Source organism: Meriones unguiculatus, chromosome 11 (assembly GCF_030254825.1).
Source record: "Meriones unguiculatus strain TT.TT164.6M chromosome 11, Bangor_MerUng_6.1, whole genome shotgun sequence".
In the NCBI taxonomy this organism is placed as follows: Eukaryota; Metazoa; Chordata; class Mammalia; order Rodentia; family Muridae; genus Meriones; species Meriones unguiculatus.
In genome coordinates, this window is record NC_083359.1 from 20,572,821 (window position 1) to 20,582,054 (window position 9,234).

General features: G+C 51.3%; 1 protein-coding gene across 1 annotated transcript in view; it reads right to left on the reverse strand.

Annotated features, from left to right (window-relative positions):
* Rasgef1c (RasGEF domain family member 1C) overlaps nt 1-8,973 on the reverse strand; it is a 61,770-nt gene extending 52,797 nt beyond the window's left edge. The window contains exon 1 of the mRNA XM_021651725.2: nt 8,840-8,973. The gene's annotated coding sequence lies outside the window, so the exon portion shown is untranslated. The remainder of the gene's footprint in view (nt 1-8,839) is intronic.
* Between the last annotated feature and the right edge of the window lie 261 nt (nt 8,974-9,234).

Genomic DNA, 9,234 nt, shown 5'->3' on the forward strand with positions numbered 1-9,234 from the left:
GTCACTGTCTTAGTTAGGGTTTCTGTTGCTTCGAGAAACACCATGACCAAAAAGCAGGTTGGGGTTTATTCTGTTTACACTTCCATGTTGCTGGTCATCATCCAAGGAAGTCAGGACAGGAACTCAGACAGGACCAGAACCTGGAGGCAGGAGCTCATGTGGAGGCCACAGAGGGGTGCTGCTTGCTCCCCATGGCTTGCTCAGCCTGCTTTCTTATAGAACCCAGGACCACCAGCCCAGGGATGGCACCACCCACAATGGGCTGGGCCCTCCCACATCAGTCACTAATTAAGAAAATGCCTTACAGACAGATCTCAACTAACGTTCCCTCCTTCCAGGTATCAAGTTCTTCCAGCACAAGCATCTATGTCCCTTACCTCACATCTAAAATATACGACCCTAAATTTTTTATTTTTAAATTAGTTAATTAGTTATTAAGATGTGTGTGTGTGTGTTGTATGTGTGAGTGTGCACACGTGTGCATGTGAAGAGGCCAGAAGCACATACTGAGTGTCTTCCTCCATTATTCTTTGCCCTATTCCCTTGGAACAGGGCTTTTCAGTGAACCTGAAACCCACTATCCCTGATGCTCACCTTTCCGGCTAGGCTGTCTGGCTAGTGAGCTCCCCAGGATTTACCCGTCTCTATCCTGAAATACTGTGGCTACCGGCAGGCCAGCCATGTGTGACTGTGTTTTCTAAACATCAGTGCTGGGGACTGAAACCTGGGTCTTCATGCTTACAGAGCAGGCACTCTTACCCACTGAGCCATCTTCCCAGCCCCTAGTAAAGCACTTGTTATAGACAAAAACATACATATATACATACATATAGCAAATGTCATGCTGTTTTGATAGAGGTATGACAAGATCAAGCTATTAGTTTATTTTGTTATAGGAAACTTTAAAAACTCATTTTAAAAACTCTATCAAAATTTTCTCTCAGAAGCAGGCAGCCCTAAACAGTACAATGGACAGCTGGCTTTTATACCTTACACAAACGCTGTCACCCTCTCTACACTGCTTTTTAATTTAACACGATGCACGTACAATTGCATTTCTTCTGGTTGTTGCTATGGCGAGCCAGATATTGTAACTCATACACATAATTCTCCTGTGGACAGACGCCACGGGGGCAGGGCTGCTGCCTTTCAAGTATATGCGGCAAGAACCAATTTCACTAAGTGGCTTCACAAACTGGTTATAGAAATCTATAGCCCCACCCAAAGACGCCAAGGGTCTCTGCCACCCACATCCTTGCCAGTATTCAAATTGCCAGACATACTGATTCTTACTAACCCAATAAAGGTGTGATGAAATTTCTTTCTTAAATATTTGATAGAATTCACTGTAGACAGCTCCTGGGCCTGGCATTTTCTGTCTAGGAAGAATTTTAATTATAAGTTCAAAATTTTTTAAATAAAAAATGGTATTGTGCAGGCTTTCCCTTTCTCATGTTATTTTCGATAAGCTCAAAGCATTTGTCCATTCTACCTAAAGTATCATATCAAAGCCTTGGTATACTTCCAAAAACACCTTGTTATCCTTTTCTCCTGTGTGTGTGTGTGTGTGTGTGTGTGTGTAATTTGCAATATCTCCCATATTCATTCCTAACATTGGTGATGTGTTCTCTCTCACTCCTGCTCTGTCTCTCTCTCTCTTGCTCTTGCAGTCTCTTGCGCTCTCTCTCTCTCTCTCTCTCTCTCTCTCTCTCTCTCTCTCGTCAGTCTTGCTAGGAGTTAACCAATTCCATTAACCTTTCCCAAAGAGGATTTCTCTACCATGTCTTCCATCTTTACACACGCCCATTCTCAACATAATGTTCACAAGGACCTGGCACCCTCAGGTGCATTGCAGGGAGTAGGTACTCAGTGAGCACTCTATGCTGCAAAGCAACGGCCAACTGCAGTCAGTGCCAAGCGTCACCGAGGCTTCCTAAGGCCCAGCATCATGCCTAACACCCAGCCAGATGCTGTTGGCTGGAGGCTGCCACTGTTAGGGTTCCCTACAAATCCATGAGGGACAGACAAGATCACTCTCTTCCCAGCCAGCCCAACATCCTTTGTCTCCTCAACCCTCCTTAATCTCTCTGGAACCATAGTGCTTTTTCTAGAATCTCAACCTAATTGTGACATAAGGAGTTGACCTTAATGGTCGGGAGTACTCATGTTTGCAAATGCCCACCCTTGTGGATTACACAGCCTCTGGATGCTGGGGAGCACTGATCCCAAGACAGCAGAGAGAGACTGGCAGGGTCTAGTGTTCTGGTCAAAGCAGCGCTGGCTTCAGGGGTGGATCCAGAGCGGAGAGGAAGGTGTCTGAGAATCCTCAGCATTGCTGCCTCTTTTGTCCTTACACCCCTCCTTAATCCTTTTGGGGAGTTTATGTACCCTCACTGCTGCTTGGCATTCTAAATCCTAAAAAGAAGCCCCGTTTCCATGGTCATAACGCTGGCAATCTTTCGTCAGGTTCACAGAACCTAAAATACCTGATGCCCTGTGCAACACCCCTCAGACGCGTCAACAAACACCAAGTATGCCTGGAGCTGATGTTCCCAAGAAGAAGGATAGAAAGGATGACAAAGGCTGGGCGGTGGTGGCACACATCTTTAATCCTAGCACTTGGGAGGCAGAGGCAGGCAATCTCTGAGTTCAAGGCCAGCCTGGTGTACAAAGCAAGTTCCAGACAGCCAGAGCTACACGGAGAAACCTTGTCTCGAAACAAAAAGGATGACAAAGACCCCTGTAACCATCCTTCATCTCTATAAAAGTGGTTCTCAACCTGCGCATCGTCACCATTTTGGGGTCACACGCCAGATATCCTGCAGATGAGATACTTACATTAGGATTCCTAACAGTAGCAAAATTATAGTTATGAAGCAGCAACGAAATAATTTTATGGTTGGGGGGGTCACCACAACATGAGGAACTGTATTAAAGGGCCGCTGCTATACCAGTGGGGTCTGGATGGAGCTTTGAGGAAGCAGCTTGCCATTATCTTCAGAAACTGCTTTGAACAAGCCTGATTCCGTTACACTAACGCGTGCCTCTTGAATATTGGCTCTCAAGTGTTGCACTTATTCCAGTAACTCAACTCGTTCAATAAAAATAAATGCTAAGCAGTGAGACACGGCAAATATCCTACAAGTTTTTTTTTTTTTTTAAGGTAAATGTAGGCAGAGTACAACATTCCTTATGACGTTTTCACAAGTACTAAAGGTTGGTGATGCCTCCAAGTCCCCCTAACAATATCTGATTGAGTTTAAAAAAGAAATCAAAGTATTTTAAGATCAGCCAACCGGTCCTTCAAGAATCAGGGGCAGAGAGAGAGCAAAACCTAGAAACACTGGTCATACTCTCTTCTTAAAGAACCCATCGCAAGCTAAGCTTGGTCCAGGAAGGATGACAGGGGCCCTCTAGCAAAAACAGACATCAGCAGCCTAAACTCCAGCACCACGGTGGCCCGTCTCTGTACTACCCACACCCCATGCCTCTCTTGTGATGTCACCATTTGGCCAGTTATGTTTTGCTTTGTCCGGATGTCCCCCTGCAATCTCTCCTCACTGGCTTTGGTGGAATAAGCGATCATGGCGAAGGCTCCCCCGTGACAAGAAGCTGGAGGTGGCCCTGGAAACTGTGGGTGACCAGTGAAGGTTGTAGGTGTACCCCAAAGTTTGTGTGTTGATTCCATCCCCAATGCAGCAGTGTTAAAAAGGAGGGGCTGGAGAGCTGGCTCAGTGATTAAGAGCTCTGGCTGCTTGTCCAGAGGACCCGGGATCAATTCCCAGCCCAATAAATAAAAATCTATCTATCTATCTATCTATCTATCTATCTATCTATCTATCAACACATGGCAGCTCACAACTGTCTGTAACTCCTGTTCCGGGGGACCCGTACTCCCACACAGACATACGTGCATTCAAAATACGAATGTACATAAAATAAAATAAAAATTTTTAAAGGAGGGGCCTAATGAGAGGTGGGTAGGTCACGGGGCCTTCATTCCGGCCAGGACCGGCTCTGAGGCGGCCATGAGTGATGGTGAGCACAGGCTGCCGTAATCCAGCCGCTGCTGAGTTGTTACTCAGCAGTAGCTAACTGATATAGCCATGGTTAAGTCAGAGTGCACCGTGGCCGCGTTAAGCCTGGTTTTAAGAACGCAGGAACGGCTGGGGCCTAAGATTCGGGTGTATTTACCTCACCTGTGCCCTCCATCTGGCATGGCTCACTGTCCGAACAGTGCCAAGGAGACATACGGGTGTGTGAACACACATGCCTCACTCCATGACACAGTGTCAGTGTGTCCCCCAAAGGCCATATGTCAGAATGGCCTGAACGTGTGTGGCATATGCACAAACAGACACATGAACAATAAATAAATAAATCCACCCGATTTAGTATTAAACCTTGGATGCAATGGGCATCTTCACATTGCTCTAAGGCTAATACAGATGCAGTCGTCAGGGGAATGTATACTATCATGTATAGAGGTATGACCCAGGGGCCGGACACGAGGGCACAGATCTGTAATCCCAGATGAGGGAGGCAGAAGCAGGCAGATCTTTGTGAACTGGAGGCCACCTTTCTCTACACATTGAGTTCCAGGCCAAGCAGGGCTACAGAGGGAGGCCCTATCTTTAAAACAAAACTGAAAACCGGGTGTGGTGGCGCACACCTACAGTCCCAGCACTCTGGGAGGCAGAGGCAGGTGGATCCTTGAGTTCGAGGCCAGCCTGGTCTACAAAGCGAGTCCAGGAGAGCCAATGCTACACAGAGAAACCCTGCCTCGAAAAACAAACAAAATGAGGCAGGAGACCCAATTTAAAAACCTGGGTGTTCAGCTCTTATGATGAGCTGTCATTTTGTTGGGTGGGTTAGGTACCTCTAGAAAAATCAGCGTGGCTGCCTTCCTCTCTTCTTCTCTCCCTGCTCCCCTCCCCTCCCCTTCTCTCCTCTCTTCCCTATCTCTTTCCTTCTTCTGTCCTTGGATGATCAGGCACAATGGCCCTCACAAATGTAGTCCCTCAACTGTGGACTCCCCCCTTCAGACCACGAACCAAATAAACAGTTCACGAAGTGTTTGGTATTCTTTTAAAGAAGTAGAAGATGGACTAAGACATCCCCTTCATATCTCCCTCCCTGCCTCCCCTAAAGTCTGCATCTGTACTAGCCTTAGAACAAGGTAAAGTTGCCCATTGCATCCAAGACTTAATACTATATCTGGGGGGGGTATCATTTATTGTTTATGTGTCTGCGTGTACCTGTGCCACATGAGTACAGGTGGTCACACAGGTCAGAAGAGGGCATTGGAACCCCGGAGCTAGAATTACAGGTGTTGTGAGCCATCTGCTGTGGGTGCTGGGACCTGAACTTCCGTCCTCTGGAAGACCGCTGAGCTGTCTCTCCAGGCCCAACTGAAAGTATTTAGCTAATTTAATTAGATGAGAATGGTAAACACCTGAAACTTAGTAAAGAAAAGCGAGACTGTTGAGCTTGTAGATGACAGCATGCCCAAGCCACCCACCAAACAGTCACAAACAAGCAGATAAACTGAAGGCAGTAGAAAAACGTGTGTAGAGATAGTAACGAGTTAGGAGATACAACAGAAAAGAAGAGATGTTGATAGCCGCAAGAAGCCAGGTGAAAGTCTCCTGAAAAAAGAACCGCAAAAACCCTGTTCAAGGACAGCTTCGCCTGTGGAAGTGACCTTGAGACAGAAAAGAGGTGTATTACTCCTGTGACTCAATTGCATAAAGATGTCACTTTTCCAGAAGCCGAGACAGAAGAAACCCAAGTTGGTGAGGTGTTTACACGGCAAGCTCAAGGACCCGAGTTTGATCCTCGGAACTCACTTCTTCTAAGCCAAGCATAATGGCCTGTGTTCGCATTTTTGTCTTTTGAAGCAAAGCATGAGGACATGGGCCTTTCATCCCAGTGCTCGGGAGGCAGGGGCAAGGAAGATGCCTGGGGCTCCCTGGCCAGACAGCCCGGCTTCCTCGGCAGCTCTAGGCTTGTCTCAGAGCAGCAGGATGCAGGAGTAACACCCGAGGCTGTTCTTTGGCCTCCACAACCCCACACACTTATGAACCTGAACACAGGAACATGGACACAGTTGTGAACACACCAACAGGACCCAACACCAAAATATCGTCAACACTGCAGAATAGCTAGGAAACCTTTGAAATAAAAAATGGCGGCAATGAGCCCTGTCAGTCTTGAAACTACAGTGAGGGGAGAGCTTTTGTTCAACTGTTCTCCCCTGTACCATGGCACTGAATACATTTTTTTCCTTCCCTTTAGGTGAAGATAAATAAAGAAATATTTTAATTAATTAAAGATAAATACAAGCTCAGAAATGTCTGCAACTCTAACCTCAAGGGATCCAGCACCATCGTTTGGCTTCCACATAAGCACACGCACTCACACAGACACATGCACACCACACTCCACACACACACACACACACACACACGTATAAAAGAAATCTTTCGAAAAGGCTGAGGGGGGGGGAATCAAAAGCCTGGAATGAAAAGCAAAGGTCCACCCACAAACAGAATAAACTAGGGTGCAAGCATTCAATGGAGTAGTGTGTAGCAGTGAAAAAGGACTGGAAAGATCTCTGCAGACGGTGAGAGCTGCTTTTTAGGAGGAATTTTATCACAGTACAAAGGGCATATAACATATTAACATAATGTATAAATGCTTGTTCGGTAAAAAGGGAACATGGACTGGTAATCTAGGAACTGTTGAAAACGGTTCCCGTTGATACGGAACAGGGACAAAGACACAGGGGTGGAACTGTACTTGTAAATAACTTCCAAAAAGAGCTTTTATTTAGTTGTGCCCTTTGAGCTATTAAAAAAAATTCAAAAGTAAAGTTGCTCCATGAAGACCAAGGACGTGCAAAAACAGGCTGAACACAATCGGAAACTCACGAAACCAAGGCTCTGTCAGACCGAAAACGACCTGCAGCCCTCTGGGTGCGCGTTCACGGACAACTGAAACTTGACATAAAAGTTTGGGGTTGGAAGTGTCTTACACACTAAAACACTAAAACGATTTGTGTGAGTTCTGGGGCTTAGCAAACGATGAAATAGATATGATTTGGGAATCAGGGTCTCACTGTGAGAAAAAAGAGACGGAAATGTTAACTTCTAGTTTGTTTTTAAAAGACGATTTGGTTGGGGCCGCCAAAGTCTAGACTCCATGACGCCGTGGGCACACCTAGCCTAGATGGTAGTTTCTAGGCCCCTGGATTTCCACTTGAAGGAGCAAAGACCTCCTGGGGAAAAGGCCGACTCTAGGTTTGGTCCAAGTTCAAGTGTGAGCGAGTGCTGGGCCAGCTCTCCAAGACACCTAACGGACAAGTCAGAAGGTGGCAGAAGCTGGGTCCAGCCCCAAACACCCAGGCTCACAGGACCTCTGCGACACCCCCTCCGCTCACTCTTGCCCCCTGCTGGACCGGAGTGGCACAGCGCTCGAACGCAAACCAGACTCCCTTACCACCTGAGCCCCTCAACTCGCTCTCAGCGGCTCTGCGTTTGCCAGGACCAAGGCCTTCGGGGTGGCTGTGCCGCCGGAGGTGGGCGGCACAACCCGCAGCCTGTCGAAGGCCTCTGCCACCCCGATCTCTTAGGCCAGTCTGCGTTGTCCCTGCCTGGCCACTTCAGCCCAGCTTCCTCTCTGCCTCCTTCAGCCACCACGAAGCCCTCCCTTCTGCTATTCCAACTCCAAGCCTCGGAGGAAGTGGGTGCCCACTGCTCCCAGAAGAAGAGTCAAGCCCCAGCTCCGCTCGCTGACTCCCCTGGTTCCAAGCCCTTCCCGTCCATGCCCTGTACTCGCCCCAAGGAGGCTGCACCTGTTCAGGGCTTTCCCGAGGTCGTCATTTACTGCACAGAGGTCTCCGGCCAGGGACACACACCTTCCCTGGCCAGGCCTGTGTCTACCCAGTCCATTACCAATCATCTTCTGAAACGGCCTCAGGTTTCCCCTGCTGGCTCTCTGTGCTGTGTGGTATGTCCCTCTCACAGCAGCGTGGGAGCAGCGCTCAGAGCCGGGAGCTGGCAGCACATAGTAGGTGCTCAGTGAACACAGCCTCTTCAGGGCACCTCTCTGGGTCTGTTCCCCTCACTGTGAAGTGGAAACCCAGCCCTGCCCGTCAGGCGGGTCTTCCCAGGAGCCTTCCCGGACTCTCTCACCCGCCCTACAGCCACAGGAGGCAGGCAGTTGGGGTGCCCGGGACCCCACCACCTCACCACCCAAGCTACTGGGCAGACAGCGGCGGCGTTGAGCGCACCCACCTCTCTCCAGGGCTTCTCTGCCCCCACCCTTGGAGCCCGCCCCTCTGCCACTGCCCGAGGGACACACCCAGAGTCCCCACAGATGTCAGGTCAGCCTTGTGCCCGTTTCATAGCCAGGGAAACTGAGGCCCATGTGGGCGGAGACTCTGGCCCAGGCTGCCTTTTTCTGCCACTAACAGGTGCAGGAAGGTGGGCAGGGAGGTGGTCTCCCGCCAACGGCTGGGGGGCGTGCCCTCCGCTGGGCCTCCAGCCCCGGACCCGCGCCCGCCCCGCATCCTCGGGAGATGGCTAGGGGCTGGGGGTGCCCCCGCGAGGTCCGGCCCCGCGCTGCCCACCTCCCCGCCCGGAGCGCCGCGGCTCCGGCCACGCGCATCGTCACCCGCGCGCGCACCTTGCCCCGGGGTCAGCCCCGCGCGCGCCCGCCCGCGGCCCGCTCCGCCGTCCCCGCCCACACCGCCGCCGCGCCCCACGCGCGGACCTCGCCGCGCCCCGCACGCCCTTGTCCGCAGCGCGGGTGTCCCGCCCGGGCGCGCGTCACTCACCGGCTCCCGGCGCTCCGGCAGCCCGGGCTCGGCCCATGGGCAGCGCCCGCCGCGCCCGCCGCCGCCGCCGCCCGCACCGTGGACCGGGCGCTGCCCGCCCGCAGCCCGCCGCGATCCCGCGCGCAGCCCGCCCGTGCGCCTGGCGGCCCCGCCGGAGCCGCGCGGAGCCCCCTTGCGGCCGCACGGGGAAGCGCGTCGGGGAGCCGCCCGAGTCCGCGCTGCGCAGTGCGCCCACTGCCGTCCCCGTGGGCTCCGAGGGCTCCCTTCTCCGGCAAGCCTCTCCTCTGCTCCCAGCTCTCCGGGGCAGGGCCGAATGCTCACGCCTGCGCTCGGGACCCCCAGTGTAGCTTGCTTCCCCTCCCCTGGGGAAGAGCCCGCGGGTTACAACTGCCCCA